This window comes from Ambystoma mexicanum, chromosome 5p (genome assembly GCF_040938575.1).
Source record: "Ambystoma mexicanum isolate Mex_15411 chromosome 5p, UKY_AmexF1_1, whole genome shotgun sequence".
Classification (NCBI taxonomy): domain Eukaryota; kingdom Metazoa; phylum Chordata; class Amphibia; order Caudata; family Ambystomatidae; genus Ambystoma; species Ambystoma mexicanum.
This window is the reverse complement of record NC_090930.1, coordinates 933,629,282-933,650,553: the sequence shown is the minus strand read 5'-3', so window position 1 is coordinate 933,650,553 and position 21,272 is coordinate 933,629,282. Positions and strand designations below refer to the sequence as shown.

The 21,272-nt window shown below is 47.9% G+C and overlaps 1 protein-coding gene across 8 annotated transcripts in view; it reads right to left on the bottom strand.

The window, feature by feature from the left end:
- Nucleotides 1-21,272, bottom strand: part of PIEZO2 (piezo type mechanosensitive ion channel component 2) — a 1,512,892-nt gene that overhangs the window by 817,700 nt on the left and 673,920 nt on the right. The window lies entirely within an intron of this gene.

Genomic DNA, 21,272 nt, shown 5'->3' with positions numbered 1-21,272 from the left:
AACTCGTTGCAATGCCTTCCCATTGCTCTTTTTTCCCTAGGCAATCAGCCAGGCTCTGGCAACCACCTGACACCTCATGCGCTGGTGACAGGATGCAGAATGACTGTCCCAATTGCTCCTCCCACACAGGCTCGAACTGATGCTGAGAATTCAGCTACTGTACTTGGTAAAGTAATTCATGACTATTTGATGGCTATAACTAAATCTCTGAAATGTATCTCCAAACAGATGGACATATTGATGTAGATATGTTGTTACAACCCCTCCAGATAGGGGATGAAGTTTTGTTCAGAAGAGTTGCGGTTAAAGTAGAGGGAAGGAAAACCTGTCTTCATTTAAGCAATGTCAAGAGGTACTGTTGTGATGCACCCCTGTCAAATGGCACAAAGGTCTTTTTTTTTTATCTTTATTGAATATAGTTGAATAAAAGGTCAACAGTGATGAAGAAATCTGAAGACCCCAGACAAGAGTGTTGAGCAGAGCCAATCCGCACCAAGAACAACAGCAAGAATAAAGACATCTTATTTTCAATCCTAAGAACATTTTTCAATGTTGCCAAAAGACATTTCCTGAACATGGGGTGTTTTATCTTTCCCGTTTAAAAAAAAAAAAAAACCTCAGACGTAACCCATAGCCAGTTTGTTTTTCCTGGTCCTTTCTTTTTTCCTGAACACGTATCCCTCTTTATGAGTATTGAACATTTGTATGACCATCTTATTGTTCAACTTCAAAACATATATTATTTAAGAAAGGAATTTTCTCTCAATCATAACCAGGTTTTTCTTGTGAATACTTATTTCTAATGTGTATTCTCTTGTATTACCTAGACAAGTTCAAACACACAGATACCTGCAAAAGGCAGGCACACTGGCTATTATGATAATAGCAAAATTGTTCTAATTTTGTTGTCTTTATTTTATTTTTTGATCACAATTAAAGAGTTTGTCACTAACAGTATGGCAAGACTGATAACCAGTGAGAATAGCACAAGTATAGCCAATGAATGAACGTCAAGGGAAATGACACCTGAAGCACTCCCCGAAACAAGCACGCTAATAAAACATTTAAAAAAGGTGTGCAAGATGCCAAAATCACTTGAGCAAATATTTTTATAATTCACTCCACATTATTGATAACAGGTAGTACAAGCACATGAACCAAGTGGGGAGGGAGAAGTCTGATGAGAGCTGGCTTGTTTGTTCCCTCATCCTGTACACAATGAGTGCCTCTATGGTTTATATAGCAACACAATAGTACCTACAAATACAGCACACTGACTAACACATCCCACACTATGCATGACACAGGGAAAAATCCAGGGCCGAACCGCCTCTATGCACTTAGTAACAAAGGCAGACTCTTCACGGGACGATAGTTTTATGAAACAAATGCCCCTGATGGTCAATGTCAAATACAACACAAGATAATGTAGTAGGTATTGTCTGGCCCAAATAGGGGAGAGATTAGTATAGAAGATAATAAATTGCTGCAGTGCAGTGATGCACCAGGGAAAGAAAAACCTTGGTTGCTGGAATACAGGCCAGATACAGAAAAAAAGGTAGTATACTTACCACCGAAGTGTGGGTTGACAGATTGATAGGCTGCAAGAAATCATAGAACAGCCAGAGGAGGTTGTGCGGAATGCCAATACATTATATTTTAGCAAAATCAAAATTAATAGAGGCCTATAATGACATACCAGATTAACATAAACTGTTCGGAAGAGCAGCAATGCTCTTTACCTCTTGCATGGTCCCTGGCCTGCAAACAGCAGTGAATGACAAATGGTTGCTTAACATTAAGAATTGCGTGTCTTTCATGGGATGAGATCTTTCAGGATGGCTGCGTGTGTGCAGACTAGTTAAGCAACCAGAGAAATAGAAAAAGAAAACAAAACGTGCACTATTGAGTGCACTGGAAGATATTGGGAATTTAAAACATCCCAGCGATAGTAGGAATGAAAGTAGAAATGTGATGAAACACAAAAAAACAATACAGGGTTCAACGTTGCAAGATTATCAAGATAATTGTTCACAACAATCTGTATAGATGGGATACAATGAATTAAATGAAGTCCCACATTCTGAAACGTTTAATTATAACGAAACAATATTAATAGAGTAGCCATCCAGTGATTAAACTATATACTGTCAAGAAGCCAGAAAATTGTGAATCAATTTGTGGATGTTATATTATTGTGAGGAAACAGTACCAATTGTTATGACAATAGGGACAACTATTACATCGATTTTGAAGGAAAACTCCAACACTATTGTTGGTTAATGTACACTTGTGAGACTACTGTGCAAAGATATACTGACAGCAAGAGAATTTAAACAAATCTGTTATCTGTGTGTAACTTACTGTGCCTTGAGAAAGCCCAGGTAAGGGTGAAACAATTGCACGTGCCGCCAAGAGGAGAATGTTGGCACTTCTTGAAACACATGACATACCAATTAATTTTGGAAATAGATCAATAATGAACTAAGTTCAATGGTTGAGTTTTTATAGACAAAGGCGCAGAACATTTACCTACCTACCCATAAACAAAGGATATAATAAACAAGTATTGGCAGCCCACAATCTTATTTATTTTTTGAGCGAGCTTGATAGTTGTACAATAAATATCACACCCTCAACGTGTGTGGTGTCTGAAGCATCATTTGGTATTTTCCTCAGTTGTATACGAGCCCAAGGCAGCCTGGCTCAACAACTAGACCAAGTGGAATGTATGCACCTATTCACCTGCCATGTACAGGACACTGAAGCGTACTCTTCTCCCCACCAAATATGAAGGAGCTCATGTTGGATTTGGGCGTAACATTAATGAAGTGTGCAAAAGTCTTAAGGCTTTAATGTCTTCCATTAACGTCATGCCATATTTTCAGTCATTTGGATGGCATAGAGAAGGGGCTGAATACACCTTACGTTTCCACTGTGTTCCTTGCTCTCCACCATAGAAATGCCCCAGCATTTACTTTGGCATGGATTTTCATGCCAGTGCAAATCCTGGCGAACCCAATGGGGTCTGCAAGCTTTATGCACCAGAATAAAGCAGATGGACCCCTTAGGCATCCATTGTAGACAACACGCTGCCTGTTAAGCCGCGTTCAGTTGTAATTGTGAGCACCGCTTACCATGCTAGCATGAAAAATAAATGATGCCTGCCATGCGAGCATGCATGGCTGGCTTTACTCGCTTTGCATGGCGGAATGCAAAAGTGCAGGGCAAAAGGCAGCATACACACTTGTATGCCACCTTTTGCCCTCTGCCATGTAAATGACCACAATTTAGCAGCAGAAAGCCACCTACGAGTATGTCAACACTTAACGGCTCCCAGCCACCAAATTGCACATTTTAAGAACATGAGCTCCCTACTGTGCATTGTTGCACGATCTGAAATGTTACAGGGTAAAGTGCATTTTCATGTTCTCATATAAAGTGCCATTTACCCTAACTGTTGTGCGACAATGAAGTCTCCATGGAGAGCATGTGTGTGTCGTAATATTTGCTCATAAGAGCTACTATCCGTTCTACCATAGTTCAGCGAGGGATTCATGCATAACTCACGAGGCCCTGAGGCACTGCAGCATTTAGCAGACTGCCGTCTTATTTCACAAATATGTGTTTTGCCTCCTGTACAGAAGTCATTATTTCATGCGCGAGATATCTGCCAGCGAAAAAAAGGCAATTCCTTCATAAAACTTCTGCTGCTTGACATATTTACAATCTTGCTTCTGGAATTCAAAAAGAGTGTTCTTTTGGTGGATAAGGTACAGTGTCACTCTGAGAGCAGCAGCATTCAGGCGGTTGAATGTAAACAGTGTCTTCGGTGAAAGAGTTCCACAGCTCCGAGCCCCAGGCAGCACTCAGGCATCGGGATACAAATGTGCTTCCTGGGGCGGTAACCTTAGCTACCATTGTTTTTGTCAAGCACTGGAGACGCATGTGCGGTCTTTCTCGACGTGATATTAAGAAAGCCGCAACTCATTGTAGATCACATTGGATAAGAAAGTACACGTTTATGGTTGGAAAATATGATGAGGTGATATTTAGCCATAGAAAATGGAAGGCTTGGCAGAGCAGCTTCCGCACCTGGGTGGGTGTGCTTGCCTCGTTTTGATTGGCGGTCACAGGTGGAGTTACCGTGCCCTGGGTGAATATAGGTGCAGAAGGAATTCCGTGTCAAAATAACGATGTCTCTTGGCTCCAACAGTTGTTTGTGTTATTGAGGACGCCTCGAGTTTTCTAATTCTTAACACAGGGTGTAAGGCCGTCCAGTGACGCATTAAGTGATAACCCCTGCAGCCGTCCATTTGCCTTTACTCCCAATTATCTTTGCGCATGCACACAATGTTTTTAACCCCCATGAATTGGCATGACACAAGATTTCAATTGGCAAAATTGGCCGCAGTTTTATTTCCATGACAACAGAAGTATTTGTACACAATAGTGACCTCATTCTGCGCGTGTGGCGCTTGCTTGCCGGATTTCCTTTGCTTCCCCCTATACTTGGTATAGTAGGCCCCCAACTCCCCCGACCCATTGTACCTGTTCCTATCCTGCCCGTGCAGGGGTCCGTGGGTGGGGAGAGCGCCGTTTGTTTCGGGGGGGAAGCTGAGCCTTGTTTGTTCCTACCAGGCGCCCCCGCCGTTTAGGCCCAAGAGGCGCTGGTCCAGAAGAGCGAAGACCCATTCTGTTTCCTTCTGGCTCGTCCGGAGTCTATCATTTGTGCTTGGTTGCCCAAACACCGCCAACTTGTCATCTTCTGACCTGGGTGCCCTGCGACAGCACAACCCGGGTGTCCTCCTCCTTGTATTTCGCGGGTGGGTGGGTGGAAACGAAATTCCTTGTCCTTGTCAGGTGGCGGCGACCGGGTCCCAGTGCAGGAGCGAGATGCCTGGTCCCTGGTCCCGCCTGCTTATATCCTGCAAGCCCCGCCCCCTTCCTTTTGTTTATCCTTCGCGGGCTTTCTGGCCCATTCAGCTTTGGCGCTGTTTCGCCCCCTTGTCCTTTACCCTTCCGGGTGAGGGCCCCCGCTCCCGGCGGCATGACCCCGCAGGGGTTACCCTGCTGCCTCCTCCATTTTGCGGACGTTTTCCGTCGTCAGCTCCATAACCCCTGCAGCCGTCCATTTGCCTTTACTCCCAATTATCTTTGCGCATGCACACAATGTTTTTAACCCCCATGAATTGGCATGACACAAGATTTCAATTGGCAAAATTGGCCGCAGTTTTATTTCCATGACAACAGAAGTATTTGTACACAATAGTGACCTCATTCTGCGCGTGTGGCGCTTGCTTGCCGGATTTCCTTTGCTTCCCCCTATACTTGGTATAGTAGGCCCCCAACTCCCCCGACCCATTGTACCTGTTCCTATCCTGCCCGTGCAGGGGTCCGTGGGTGGGGAGAGCGCCGTTTGTTTCGGGGGGGAAGCTGAGCCTTGTTTGTTCCTACCAGGCGCCCCCGCCATTTAGGCCCAAGAGGCGCTGGTCCAGAAGAGCGAAGACCCATTCTGTTTCCTTCTGGCTCGTCCGGAGTCTATCATTTGTGCTTGGTTGCCCAAACACCGCCACGCCAACCGGTGGGTTCCCGCCCTCCGTTGGCTCCCTTCTTCCTCATTCCTTCTCACAATTCCAGCAATTTGGTGCAAATGTTCCAGAAAAAGAGCTCCATTCCCTTAGGGGATAAGTGCACCCCATCGGCTAAGAAATACTCGGGGGTCTTCCCGTCAATCAGACCATGCCTGATCTGATAGAAACCTCTGCCCTTGCAGAATTTGGCCACTGCCCCGTTCAGCTTCCTCCTTGATTTCTCTACCGCCGAATGGTTTGCTGCCCCCCTCCATTGCAACCGCGGAATCACCTCGGACCAGATGATCTCCGTCTCCCCCATCTGTGCTGATATTTCCTGTAAAGAGCTTGTGATGTCTCTCAGCAAGGTCCCCCTCCCTAAGCTGGTCAGGTCGTTCCCTCCCAAGTGTATTACCAACACATCCGGCTTCCGCCGTTTGCTTAGCAGCGTATGCAATTGCCCTTTCAGCTGGGCCCATTTCATCCCTGGCACCCTGTGCCATTCGATCTTGAATTCTCCTGCCGTCAAGATCTCTTGCTGCTGGTTCCAGCTTGCCTTTGCCCTTGAGATGAATGAGTGCCCCACCACCCATACTGTGCGTAGTTTCCTTTGGTGCACTGCTGGTAAATGACATGGAGGGAACGGCATGGTTATCTTTACACTTTTTCCGGCCTGACATAACGTTTATAACATCCTGACGACCATCTCCCCAATCTCTTAATCTCTTCGGCCCCTAGCCCCCCGACTGATGCTGAGGTGGCGGCCCCAATCCGAAAGGAATGTGTCCCAAACTGGCCCCCTGCCATACCCATTCTCTCCAGCCCAAGGGACATTACTTTTTTGAACTGAAATCGGCTTAGCGCGGACCCATCCTTGTGAGTGAGCCATGGAGCCTCAGCCCCTGATGGCCGCCTCTGTCGCATAAAGTTTGCCGCTGCCGCCACCGGGCAAACCCTGCTCGCCTGAATGGCATGTACGGTCAGCGCCGTACCCTTTCCTTTCTGATCAGTCTTTGACCGACTCACATAAATGACGACCTGAGCGCTCCCCACTTGGATGTCCCTGACGCGCAAGAACCCACTCCCTTTGCCGTTCTTGTTTTCCGGCACCAATTCGCTGATTCTGAGCGCCCCAAAAAATGCCACAGTAAAAGCCGCCGAGAAGAGCACACGCTCCGATTCATCCCGACATACTTCCCCCAGGCATTTAATTAATCCGTGCAATTTCCCAATATCGATTGGCCGTCTCTCATCCGGTTTTGCTGTGCTTTGCCTCGCCCAGCCTTTCATGGCCAGTATGACATAATGCTCCTTAGTGGGGTCCTTCTCCCCGTGTACTTTTGCATGATGTGCTATGGCCGCTAGGTGATAGCTTACCCAAGCCCGAGTCTTCCCTGTCTTCCAGCACCAGCCTATGAATGCTCTCACCGGGTTCTCCCCGGGGTCCCCTGCTAGTACCTCCTCTTGGAACTATGCAAACCGAATCCAACAAGCCCTGTACCTCTTGGTTGTACCGGGTGCCAGGGCAGTTTCAACTAATGCGGTCAGATCGCCCCAATCATCCCCCACCATTGTACCTCGAATGGGGTCATCTCCTCCCTTGCTTCGGGGCAGCTCTCCCGGAACCGGTCCCACTGTAAACGAGACAGAGAATCAGCGGCCGTGTTTTTCACCCCTGGAATGTGCCGTGCTCTAACCTCAATGTTCAACTCTAACAAACTCCTGGTGAGTTCTCTGAGGAGCCTCAGCACCCTCGGGTTACTGGACGATCCTGTGTTAATGATCTGTACCACAGCCAAGTTGTCCGACCATAGCGAGACCTTGGAATTTTGCAGCTGCCCGCCCCACAGCTTGAATGCAACCACTATGGGGAATAGCTCTAGTAGCGTGATATCTTTTGTGACCCCCTCCTTGTGCCATTCCTCTGGCCACGCCATGCCGCACCATCTGTCCCCCAGGATAGCCCCGAAACCCAGGGACCCGGATGAATCCGTGAACAGTTTGAGCCTCTGACTGCTTGCCCAGTCCGCCCTCCAGATTGCCACCCCGCTGGAACCTGACAGGAAGCCATCCCACATTCTGAGATCCTCTTTTACCTCTGCACCCAATCTGACGTGCTGTGCGGCATGTTGTAAGCCCACCGTTTTTAGTTCTACACTTCTGGCAAATGCCCTCCCTGCTGGTATCACTTTGCCTGCAAAATTGAGGTTTCCAGCCAGCACTTGCAATTCCCTCAAGGTCGCTTTGTTTTTACCCATCAGCTCCCGAATCAAGCCCCTCAGTTTTTCTACCTTGTCCTGAGGGAGCCTACACTCCCCTTTAACTGAATCGATCTCGATCCCCAGAAATGTCAATGTCGTTGCTGGCCCCACGGTCTTTCCTGGTGCAAGGGGAACCCCTAGTCGTTCCATTTTATTTTGAAATATCTCCATCATGGATCTGCACTCATCTGTCCCCTCCCTCCCCACGAAGAGAAAATCATCCAAGTAGTGCAACATTCCCCCATTTTTTATCTCCTGCCTTACCGTAAACTCCAGAAAGGAGCTGAATGCCTCAAAATATGAGCAGGAAATGGCGCACCCCATGGGGAGGCATTTGTCATAGTAGTACTTGTCCCCCACCTTAAAACCCAGCAAGTGGTGACTATCCTCGTGGATTGGTAATAGACGGAAGGCAGATTCTATGTCAGCTTTCCCCAACAATGCCCCTTCCCCTGCCGCTTTTACCATTAGTATCGCATCCTCCAGGGAGGCGTACTGCACCCTGCACTGTTCCTCTGGGATGCCGCTGTTCACTGACTGACCCTCGGGGAAGGATAGGTGGTGTATCAGGCGGAATTGACCCTCCTCCTTCTTCGGCACCAGTCCTAGCGGTGATACTACCAGATTGCTCATGGGGGGCCTAGAAAATGGGCCGGCCACTCTCCCCAGCCCCACCTCTTTGTTAACCTTCCTTTCCACCACCTCGGGATTCTCCAGAGCCGATCGTAGGTTGGCCGCCTCCCTTCCCCCTTGAGAACCTGCCCCCGGGATCCTAAAGCCCCACCTGAACCCTTGCCATAGCAATTTTGCGTCGGCTTTGTTATGGTACTCATTTAGGAAGGGAGTCATGGCAAGAAGGCTAACTGGTGTGGGCAATGCCCTTTTAATCATACATTTGTCATTCATTGTTACCACAGCATTGCCTTGTTTTGTCGGCGCATCACTCAACATTCCCTTTATTCTTTTGTTTCCCTCCATCCCCGGGTTTAGCCTCTCCCGGAGTGGCCCTGCGGGTGCCCGTACCACCGCCCCTCTGGTGCTTGTACCTGCATGTCTTCCCGTATGAGCAATACCCTTCTGCAAACCGCCAGCAGACTTCTGGCTCCCCCTGGTGGGCTGCTGCCCGGTACACCCAGGAGGAGGGCCCGCGAAAGGACCCTCTCCCCCGTTGCGGGAACCCGCCTCTGCCTCTCCCACCCCGAGACTTCTCTCCTGGTGACTCGTCCTGTGATTCCCTGCAGGGCACCACTTTGTCCATGTACCCCCCGACATCCATCTCGTCCCATGACATTGCTGGCCATATCTGCATTTTTAATCTAAAGCCTCGGTCATTCTCCAGCCATCCCTCGCCTCCATACTTCTGATACAAATCATGCACATATTGTTCGTACGCTATCATCGCCAGTGCATCCTGCGGGTACCTCTCCAACATTACTGACATATACATCCTATAAGCTTTTAGCCAGTTGTTAATGGAACGCTCCACCTTGGTGGCCTCCCTGTCCCTTTTCTCTTTTTCCTTTTCAGACAGTTCCTTTAGTCCTCCCCCCGTGGGGACGATCCCCAACAAATCAAAGATGTCAATGAATTCCTTCCTCCACAACCTCTCCTTGATCCCCCATGGAATGTGCCACACCAGAGAATTCACCGTAGCCCGCATAGGTGCGAACCCTGGCATTGGCCTCCCATACTGGGTTGCCTGCCCCCACAAACCCCCTGTTTCACTGCTGATCAGGCCTGCTGCTACGGGCTGCGCCGCGCTCAGCCCCCCTATCAAGACTGCACCAGGCCCTGCCTCCTTCTGCATCCCCTGTGCCCCTGCCGGCGACCCTGAAGCCAACTGCTGGGCTCCTTCCATGCTTACCGACGCCCCTGGCCCCTGGTTTGTCCATTCTTGACCCCACGGGAGCCCTGCCAACTGTGCTTGCTGCCCGCCTCCCATAGGTGGGCCCACACTAGGCAGCCCGACAGATAAGAAACCCCCGGGCGGTATCCCCCTCTTCTGAGGCAATTGACTTATTCCACCCGCCTGTGCCCAGCCTTGAGTGCTACCGCTGCACCAGGGCCCTCCCAGCCCTTGTGATGCCCCCAGATGCGTGGCTATACTTCCTTGAGACAGTCCCCCTACCACCATACCAGTACTGGGCACAACATTCGGCATTTGCCCCATTTTAACTCATGCTTGCATGCATTCTAACACCATACCTTTCACTGTCTCCAGGGATGTTGTTCCTCCACCCGCGACATCCACCGTTCTGGTCGCAGGAGCGTTGGGTGGGCTCACTCGGTTCCCTGGAGCCTCAGCAGGTGTAGGAGCCGTTAAGGCCGCATCCTCCTGCGCCCTCCCCTTCTGCCGTGGTCTCTTGGTGCTGCTGGCCTGCTCCTTGCTCGCTTTAGCCCTGGCCGTCATTGTCCTTTTCCTTTTGCTCCCCTGGGTCTCCTCTTCTTCTTCTTCCTCCCCCAGGCTGTGGATCTCGGCCTCGATCACGGTGGCCTCGCTGCCACTGTCCTGAAACATCAGAGGGGAGCTTTCCACCCCCTGGCTGCGCCCTTCCTGGCTAGGTTGGGCCACCATCCTGGACATCCAGTCCGGGCCATGGGTTGCTGCTGCCACCCTGGCCAATTCCATGAATGACGCCAGATCCATTTGGCGGCCTCGCAATGGGTCAACCACCTGCTTCTTGCTTCTCCTGGGCCGCTCGTTGCTGCTGCCCGTGTTCAGTGCTCATGTGTAGCCGCTCCTCCCCTGCGGCTGCCTCCTTGCGGCCTGCCGAATGCTTCCGTCCTCTTGGAGGGAGGGCGTGGGCGTCTGCGTGCCCCTGCGTTGGCCCCTCCGCCCGGGATGTTTCTGGCCGTGAGAGGGGGGGGGGGGCGGGGAACCGGGGGCGGGCCTGCGCCTCCGGCTGGTGTTCCCCTCGACCTGTTCCTCCGACCGGGTTGCAGCCCCGTGTGACCCGGCCGACTTTCCTTGCTCCTTGCCTCCGGCAGCCGCTAGGCGGGCTCACCAGCAGCTCTGCTCCGCCTTCGACACCTCGATACCTGGTCCTGGGCTGGGCCCGCCTTCTCACGCCACTGCTTCAGATCAGCCGCGCTGCTCCTCCGCGCCCGCCGGCTGTCTTCCCCCGGCTGCGCGATCCCGCCTGCCGGATCCTTGCGGTCGACCTCCCTCCGCGTTCCTGGCTCTGCCCGGCTCCTTCTGCTAGGCGGGCGATCCAGCTAGCAGTCCTCCGTCTCTACTTCCAGCCGCGCCGCAACTCCCGATCAGCTGGGCCGCCCTTCCATGCACGCCGGCTGTCCTCCACCGGCTGCACGATCCCGCCTGCTGCTTCCTCGTGGTCGTTTTCTCGACGCGTTTCCCGGGCCGGTCACTGGTCCTCCTTCCTTCTGCTGGGCGGGCGAGCAGCAACGAACGAAATTCCTTGTCCTTGTCAGGTGGCGGCGACCGGGTCCCAGTGCAGGAGCGAGATGCACAAGTTGTAATGCTTTTGCACCCCCTTTTCATTTATTTATTTTACATTTTTAAAGCGCTCACACAGCCTGGAGGCATCAGGACACTGTTACAGGAATTGTTTTTTTTTTTGTTTTTAGTTGCGTAATTGTTTTTGACTTAGTTGCATATTTATAATACGCTTAAACACCCAGAGTTTTCGAAGCGCAGACCCGGGGATCGAACCTGTGAACCTGTGTTGCTTCGTGTTGTCTTGTTTCCACGGCAAGCACGTTGCCGCTGAGCTATCATCCCAGGACAAACGAAATTCCTTGTCCTTGTCAGGTGGCGGCGACCGGGTCCCAGTGCAGGAGCGAGATGCCTGGTCCCTGGTCCCGCCTGCTTATATCCTGCAAGCCCTGCCCCCTTCCTTTTGTTTATCCTTCGCGGGCTTTCTGGCCCATTCAACTTTGGCGCCGTTTCGCCCCCTTGTCCTTTACCCTTCCGGGTGAGGGCCCCCGCTCCCGGCGGCATGACCCCGCAGGGGTTACCCTGCTGCCTCCTCCATTTTGCGGACGTTTTCCGTCGTCAGCTCCAAACCTGTTACTGGGCGGACATTTTTCGAGATGAAGCTACATCATTCACTGAAAGTCACCAAGTTACAGTGCTGGTTCACCCACCCATGGAGCCCCTGGGCGTTTGGAGGGGTGCTCCTCATTGTGCATAGCATGGCAAGCCACCATTTCTCCAAGGTAAAGTGCTGGCAGGATGGCGTGGGCGTGTAGCATTGCACCGAGGAGTTATTTCAGCGAGTATTCCCTCCAAGGCTGTTTTCTTTCTGTTAGAGTTCCCCTCCAATTGAAAAGGCGACTGAAGATATAAAAGTACCGACAGAAACCTAGGCTGAGACAGGACGGGTGGGTCCACACATTCGTATTTAGAACTTGCGTTATTTATTCAGTTACATTATGAATTTCTGGAAGGGGTTATTCCAGGGGCACTGGTGGACCAAATCGATTCAGAGGCACCGAGTACTTCTCCTACCCCCCTCCAGGAAAGGGAAATTGTGTGAAAGTCCTTTTACGTTAAAAATGGGACTTTTCCTTTTGTTGCCGCCGATCTTTTTGGCAGCCAATTCAACACATGGCACTAGGCAGGAAGGCCTAGAGAGGATTGCCTGACTAATGGCACTTTGTAATTTGTATGTGAGAGACTGTCCCGCAAAGTGTGTGCTTTGTGTGGCTCCATGAAAACATATTATGAAGAGCTGACAAGTCTTACACCCTTGCCTCCCCTCGTACGCGCAAATCAAACTCTACCAGTCAGCTTGTCAGAAATGCCTAGACACGCTCTTTTCCACTCCTATCACACACATCTCACATGATGTGCTTGCCCCAGAACAAGCCATCCATCCTCCTTCTCAGTCGCACTGGCTAAGCTGCGGAACGCTTTACCCTTCCCAATTCAGGCTACTCCCGACCATTTCAGTTTTCGATGTCTGCTAGAAACCTTTATATTCTAAGTTCTCTCGACGCTTGTGCCCTTTAGCGCTATCATGCTTTCTGCGAGGGAGCGCTTTATAAAACCCATTAACATAACATAGTCACTGGAATGGTATTTTATATCTTTCCAGAAGCAATTACTTTGTACAACGACCCTTGGTCGACTCTTACCATTCAGGTGGATGAAACACTGTGACAAAACAAAGCAGCATTCTGGGACTCCCACTCTCCACGGCAGGCGTCCATGTTTGTAATATGCGCGCATGGTCCTCCTTTACACTGTACTTCCCGGTAGGGATAGCCGGCATTTAATGAGATGGGCTTGTGCATAACAAAGGGTGCGGTATTCTGCGGCATACTTTCCTTTCAAGCAGTCAGACAGAGATGGTTATAGCGCGGTTCTCTAAACTCAGCTTGGTTTAAAATTAGAATTTTAAATGAGTCTGTCAAAATGGATCTCCAGTGATACTTCATTTTATTAAACAGCAAATATTAATGATTAAAAAAAAGCATTCCAAAATATCCTTTGGAGAAACATGTGTGCCTGGCATATATGTAGAGGAAAACATGATACTCACAAATCGTTTCCTACATCAGAATATGGATAGATGCAGTTCTGTTCTTTTATATGTTTGCATTAAATTGAGACAAAAGAAATATGAGCACTTAGAAGTAATAGAGTACATCACCACAACATATAAGCATACCTTAGTATCATGTGCCACATTGGAGATGCTGCTCATTCTGTGATCAGTTGACGATTTTAGGAAAATCCCAAAGGGTACACCAGAAAACTGTGCTTGCCCAAGGGGTGTGCCAAAGTACAGTCACGGAGAGGGGTGAGGTCAGTGACCTTTCAGGGAGGAGGCTATCTAGGTCAGAGCAGATTTACAAAACGAGAGAGGAGCTGTTGGCAGTGTTAGAAGCATAACAGAGGTCCAAAAGAATGAGTATAGAAGAGGGTTTCGAGTGGTGAGCATCAGAGAGAATGTTGCAGACATGCATGTGTGCAGCCTCGGTGCAGTGTCTAATATGGGGGCCGGATTGAAGTGGATTTTCAAGTTCACTATCTTCAAGGTACTTTGTGATCTGATGGAAGACCCCACCACCCCACTCAAGGACCTTTGCATAATGGGGAAGGAGGGAAACTGAGCAAGAGTTTGCTAGGACATTTGGGTCAGCAGCGGGTTTCTCCTGCTAAGCACAGACATGCACCACCACTGCGGAAAGTACACACCATAGTACACATCGCAACTGATCACAGAAGCTCTTATTTCTGAGGAACACCTGGCAAGGACTCAACTGTCCATTCTACCCCTTTCCTCCTCTCTTGCAGAAAATGTCACAGTAGCAAAAGAGAACTGGGACCACAGCAGGCGGCACCCACCATCACTGCCCCATTACTAAGAACAACAGCAAGATCAGTGGCAAAGCCTGCAGGTTGCCAAAGCCAAACCTGAGTGGCAAGTGGGTAAGTGGGAAGAAGGAGGTGAGGGGAAAAGGGTGGGCAGGATATCAAGGGGAAATCAATAAAGGAGAAAACAGTTCCTTTGAGTCAGATCTCACATCAGGACCCAGATAGACCCGGATAATCGCCTCCAGAGTCCCCAGATCAGCATTCCACCACCAGATCCAGAATGTTCCATCAATAGCACCTCCTCAGCATGAGGGCTTTCAGCTCACTGCCATCTTGGTTCCTCCCTTTCTTTTCTAACTTCACTATCTTAGGCATGTTAGAGACTGGTATCATCTGCAAATCACGATGAATACAGGACACACACAGAGGCAGCAGGCCCCGGGTCTTGCTTGAATCGACATTATTAAGGAAACAATGTAAAGGTCCTGCACACTACTAAATGGTATTGAAAACACACTTTGCCCGTTTGAATTCGATTCCAACACTTGCAACTCTTATACAGTTTCTGCCAGATAGCCACGGCAACATATGTATGAAAACAGGGTTTTTGGATAAGCTTGGTGTCCTAGCAACTAGAAATTGGAACTGCATTAAGCGTGAGTTTTCCTCATAGATGAAGTTTGCAATGTGTATGTCAATAGTGTTACTGCTGTTTTCATCGCAGCATATTGTTAGAGACTGATTTTAAATTCACTACAATTTGATCAAATATTACATGTTTAGGATAAGACATCAGCTGGGAAGCTTTGTATGCAAGTCCTGAACAATTGTTATGAACGTCTACAAAAGAGATCTACAGTGTCGCACTCTCATACACAGACACATGGAAAGGGCCATTCAAGAAGTCTTGCATATAGCAGGTGTCGTTGGCATACGTGATATCCGTAGAGGTCTCTGGCCAATATTTATGGTCCATGAGCAAACAGATCTAGTGCCTCCCTCTCCTTCACCCCTTTTAAAATGAGCTGTGACTGTCGTTTGGCCATGGTGTTCTGCTTTAGGTCTTTATGACGTTATACTCTAAAGTTGCCGACTGTGCAAGCGCCTAATGACTCCAACAGCAGGGAAGCTTGAAGACAGCTTATGCGATATGTGCCATGCGTGTGTGCTGCCACTTCATTTACCCACAGTAGGTTGCGAAGGGAAAATAGGTTTGGAAAAAAAGCAATATGGAATGGATTCCTAAGGGTGCAGTTACACAATGCACAATCATAGTAACTCTGGCATTGTCAGTATCATTGCATACAAGGTCAGATTACTCATGGAAAGATAGTGTTACAAGCATGGGTGTGTTTGTGTGTGTGTGTGTACATGGTTGTGTGCGTGTATGTGTTGTGTCACATGTCCTTTGCCGGGATCTGTGCACCATGGGACCATGGAGTGAATTAGTGGGCCTGGAGTCCCCACAAACGAGTTGAAGATAATAGAGGAGGTATGGAGGTACCCCGGGTTACCATAATTTTGCTGCAGGGTTGTCAGGAACAGTCACATACACCATTTGTCTAGATCCCGTTCCCAATTTAAAGAGTGTGAAGCTCCCTCTGAACAGACCCAAAGACCCAGAGAAAGTTAATTTTATCCAGAGTCGGTTTCATTCACACAATAGAGTTTTTCCTGAAACTGTTACAAAACAATGTTATCAGAGAAGTCATTTTGAAGCCCGAGCAGGATGCTCCTTGAGCCCTGCAATTGATACAACTTTGCAAGTTCACACATTTCTGGCTGCAGGTATAACCACATGTGATGCAAAGATGCCAACTCGTTGTCTCCGGGCAGAGCATTTCCTCACAGTAAATACATTGTTGCAAATTACTGCAAGCCAGCATTTATTTATGAATTCAAAGAGTTTTAAAAATGATACCTATAACACTTTCCAGCAGATAATTCATATGCCGAGGAAACAGGAGACATAGGTCTAGTGCAGGCTGCAGCAGACAGTGGCCGAAAGGGGAGAGTGAAATCCAAAATGGCAGGCAGGCCAGCTAGAGGCTTAGTCCGGATCCATAATCCCAATGGGAGATACACTCAGGAACAACAACTAATTACAGTACACACGTGCAGGTGCAAACACTCACCAACAGACCAAATCAGGGGGAGCAGTGAGGGCACTATCAAAACCAGAAACCTCAGTCAGGAAATGTGGGTTATTGGAGGAGGATGTGTCAGGCAGTTGGTAAGCATTTTGGAGTGATACAGGAAGCCTCGAGGAGTTGCTGGAGAAAAGGGAAAAGGGGAGAGAAGGCAGTGGTAACAACAGGTGGAGAAGGTGGAATAGAAAAGCAGGAGTGAAAACATCAGTCGGTAATGGTAGTACAGAGAAGGTGAAGACAGTAACATTAGGTGGTGAAGGTGGCATGGAGGAGGTGATACCATCAATCAGGGAAGTCTGTACAGAGGAGAAGGAGGTGGTAACAGGTGGCAAAGGTGGAAGAAAGGAGGAGGAAATGGTAATGTCAGGCTGTGAAATGATACAGAGGACAAGCAAGGGGAGTGCTTTCCCACATTAAGGCAAAACAGTAAGGTTCCAATGGCCCAGGTTTTCTCCAGGCAGGACCATTCAGACCAGAAAAGAAGGTTAGAGGAGGAATTGTTAGGTTGGGAGACCCTGAGTTTTGTGGAAGTCAGGGAATGAAACAAAGGTTAAGTCGGTCCACTCCCCCTCCTTCAAGAAGCACAGGTGGCAATTCCTTGCCCGATCTCACCCTAGTAGGGAAGCCTATCAGAAGAGTAATGCCTATTGAAGTACCGATACGCAGAAAACCATGGACAGTAAGGTACCCATTAAGGAAACCCTACCAGCCAATGAAACGAAATGAAGATTGCTTAAGTACTGTCCCGGAAGAAACCAAAAAGGTCTTAATGGAAGACGAATGGTGACATCACTAGGACCTGGACAGACTCACAGATAGAAGAAATGACGATCCGAGAATGACACAAAGGGACGAACCGCCATGAGTAAAGACATTGTGAACTTAAAACAAAAGAATGATGTCCAAATGTAAGAAAATTAAGCTGTAAGCAATACGAAGACAGTCGACCAGTTTACACCTGTAAATGTGCTTGGAACCGCAAGAAAGCTAAGGAAACAGTGGGGCTTGCTATGCTTAGTAGAAAAGTAGTGCGGCAAGCACCATTATACATAAACCTACCTCAAATGAAGTACTTTATTATAAGTATATTTCCACTTTGCAAACAAAGCAGAATCAACCCAGGTTACTAAACGCCAAATGAGCAGAGATTCATATTTAGCAAAACGAGAAGAGACGGCTGAATCGAAACTCAGCAGAAGCAACTTGTGGCTGAGAAACCAATGTCATACCAATTGACAAGGCAACCAGTAGCTACATTTAATTGAAACTAAGCACAAAATATCCTGCCTCTGAAAGGCCGAGATAAGAAGACGAAGGCAGGTGGCGGACTAAATAAGAATCAAATGCACAAATTGAGAGACACATGACAAATTCACAGTGTGGGAAGCACGTGACCAGCCGAGCAAGAAGGAGCGGGTGTTCACACCTACGCTTGGCACCCGATCAGGCAGAGATATCAGAACTTTTTCCAGACAGAAGATGCAGTTTGAAGGCCAAAACCAGTGAAGTAATTGACACATGGCTACTAAAGTGATGATTGATTGTAACCATAATCGGAGGAAGGCCGGGTAACTAAGGGGCACCCCGCACCTGGCTGACCATTTTGCGTGCTGCTAAGTGAAGTGGAAAAGTATGCATGGGGTTGGTGGCAACCCAATCACAATGGACCAAATAATCTAGGGTCCTATAGTTAGTAGAACCAATGAGACGTCATATTCTTAGTGACATCTACAGTAGTAATTTTTGAAGGAAGGGCTTAGATGCCCACCTGACAGTGTTTAGCCAATCCCCTCACTCTGTTACCATATACAGATATAGTACCTATAGTAAAGTTACCTTTTCCTAACCAATAGAATTGCATGTTAACTTTTGAGTGTTACACATCAATTATGACGAGTTTTGAGTATAAATGTTACAACTTGAATGAAGTTCGTTGGAGTTGAAGCGAGAGGGACAACCGCATCACTGCTGATATCCATGGCTCCCTGATTTTTGTACTTGTCATTAAATGGACTCGCTTTGCCAAACCATTGAGTTTTCCTTAGTGATTGGTGTTGGAGTAATAAATCTGCACCATTTCAAAGGTGCAGCTATCTCGTCTTAAAGTATTTATGAGCAAACCGCGGCTCTATGGGCTGGCTGGGGGTCTCGGAGTACACTTGGTAGCATAGATTGATGTTTATCGATTATCGATTAGAATAAGACACCTATTGACCGTCAACATAAAGGTCTTCGGCAATATCACAAGTCCTTTGCCATTCAGCCAAGTAGACAGTGAAGCTCCCCGTAGACAGTGGTAGTGTAAGAGAACAAAACCTGCGAGAAAATGTCTGAAGGAACCAGTGTTTCCCCACACAACCCCTTCCAATTTCTACGGACAACTGAGTGGGAGAAAAGCCAAAGAAGGCGGTAACATAGGCGGTGATCCTGAGGGTCCAGTGAGCAACCATGCGAATGGTGAGTGAAAAAGGCTGAGTGTTTTGGCAAAAGTGCATGCTCTAGAACAAGTAAAGGGAAAAGGTAATGGAGGGAGGAAGGAAAACAAAATATAGTTAGAAGTAGAGAAGAATGTATATATCTAAGGGGAAGGGAATAATGACTCGAAAATAATTAAGCAAATAGAGAGAAGATACCGGGGAGGACACCCGAGAAGAGAGAGGTTACTGGGGAGGACACCCGAGAAGTGAGAGGATTTGCCTTATTCCTACGCTTGTAATACAAGCAGCTAGAAGAAACGTGTATCCATAGTCCCAACTAAAGGGGAACAAATAGACTACCACAGCGATTAAAGACTCCATGAAAGGGATACGTTTAAACTGCATGTTGGGGTAATATTTAGAGGCAGGGATACATGTGACCAGCTGGTGTTCGTCTAGTCTGTTAAACATCTCTCTTACATGTTGTTTGTTGTGATGTCACAAGTCGAAACCTTTTCCTTGAAAAAACTGATTTCACTTGTACGCGATTGAATAGCCGAGACAATATTGCATGCAAATTGATGTTTTTGAGTAAAATAGAATATATCAAATTTTGGGAAAAAATCGGGATTGGTGCTTGCAGTGTTTGGTGCTCGCTCATATTGTTGGAACTGTTTAAGTCATGTAAAGCTTTGACAAGTGTTATATAAGTAGAAAGGGAACAGATTCAAACACACTCCCTTCCCCCTCACCCTTCCTTCGCCTCCTCCATATAAGGAAACTGTTCTACGTACTGTTACACTGGTTTTATCATGATTGTTTATATGCTTCTCCAGCCATTGTACCTGTTGTTGTATTGTAAAGCGATTTGGGTTAAAGCGCTATATCAATTTAATAAACATAAACATAAACATAAACATAACTCCATTAACACACCTGTGCAAACAGTTGCCAAAACATGCACCCAAACTGAAGAAATATAGTACAGAGTAGGTTAAAGGAGCTGCCCACAAAATGTTTATGCCATTGCCACAGGGAGGGTCCTTATCTAAAGCTGTCTTCAACATATGATGACATATTTGCACGCCACATACACAGGCAAAAAGCTAGACAAACGCCTAGCTATTCTAGAACTTTGGAAGATGTGTGAACAGGGAAAGGAAGAGGAGCCGCCAATAGATTGGATACTTAATGTATGCTCGGAGGGGCGTGAGACGTCTACCGTGCCACCCGCCCCATCCGAAACGAAGGTTGATGAAAATAAAGTTGAGGGATTATACCTGCTGAGAGAACTTAAAGCAGCCACAGGGTATAGCAACCCGGCATATGAGTCACCTATGCAAAGTAGTGACAAAAATCAAGGGAAAGATAAGGATAAGGATATCACCTCCATGGTCCCAAGGGACAAGGATAGATGTGATGATGAAAGAAGGGATAAGGCACAGACAAGTGCATCTCTCTACAAGGAGAGAGAAGGAAAAAGATGGAAGGGAAAGAACGATAGAACTGATGAGATAGCATTCGCAAAAAATGAATGGATGGGAGGGCAAATTCTATAACTCGATGACAAAGGCATTGATGATGCGAAACAAAAAGAGAGGCTAGACGAGGTACAGAGAAAGGGAAAGAGAAGGAATTGAGAGATGAAAGAATACGAAAGACAGGCAAAGACGAGAACAGCTATATCGCGAAGAGCAAGAAAGACAGCTCGATCGCAAACAGAGAGCAGCCAATGATCAAGACAGACAGAAGAAGCAAAGGTCAGAGGAAGAGCAAAGAATACGAGAGAAGAGAATAAAGAGATGAAGGGATGAGGAAATCCAAAGGGCAGATGAACGTAGAAATGAAAAGAAAAAGGAAGAAGATAGTGTCAGAGAAGAGGCGAGGAAGCACAAAGAATTCGATGATGATGTAGAGCATAAGTGAAGACAGAGAGCACGCAATCTTGAATATCTGGGGAGAGAGTTTAAAAAACCTGCTTCAGTAGTAGATTGGGAAGACATCGAAGAATTATTTCCTGCATACGATTCAGTACCAGGCACGTCTAGAGCAAATATGGAAGATGACTTCGACACCAGAAGCATCAGAGAAACGATCGATAGAATATGTGATGAAATGGGGCTAGAACAAACACCCCAAGGGGAGGGGGAAGACGAGTGCCTGTAGAGCACACAACTTTACGACACTGAGGATGTTTCCCAAAGTAGTGGGAATAAGGAACTATCCCTTGACAGATTAGAAATAAGTAGGAACCAAGAAGACACAAGAAGTTGCACGAATTGGGGACAGACAATGGGCCTCATTACGAGTAGGGTGGTAAGGGATACCGAGCACCGGTAAGGAGACCGGTGCCGGTAATCCCTTACCGCCCTACTACGAGTTCCCTTAGCGGGTCCCTCCTTTAACACCTGGTCTGACCAGGCGTTATGGACAGAAACCTTAAGGGAATTCAGAGACAATAACGGTACTGCAATTTGCGGTACCGTTATTAGCACCTTCGCCATTCCCATTGAGCCCCCTGGAGGCTCAAATGGGAATTGGGAATGGCTTTTTCAATGGGGACTTACCGGTCCCGCTAAGGTTGG